The sequence below is a fragment of the Nematolebias whitei genome, chromosome 8, assembly GCF_014905685.2.
Source record: "Nematolebias whitei isolate Nwh7 chromosome 8, NemWhi1, whole genome shotgun sequence".
In the NCBI taxonomy this organism is placed as follows: domain Eukaryota; kingdom Metazoa; phylum Chordata; class Actinopteri; order Cyprinodontiformes; family Rivulidae; genus Nematolebias; species Nematolebias whitei.
In genome coordinates, this window is record NC_056505.1 from 40,900,761 (window position 1) to 40,900,998 (window position 238).

A 238-nucleotide genomic window follows, 5' to 3' on the forward strand; every position below is an offset into this window, starting at 1 on the left:
ATATATATATATATATATATATATATATATATATATATATTCAAGTAGGTTTATTGTTGTTCTTATCACATGTGGTACATGAGGTGGAGCTAAATTATGTACACAGGGTCCCAGTTACACCCAACATACAGTAGCATGAGATAATCAGCAGCATGAGATCAGCAGCATGGAAAATCTGCAGCACAGATAAGTCACATATCACCAACTAAAGTGGCATTACAGTGATTTTTTTCCCCCC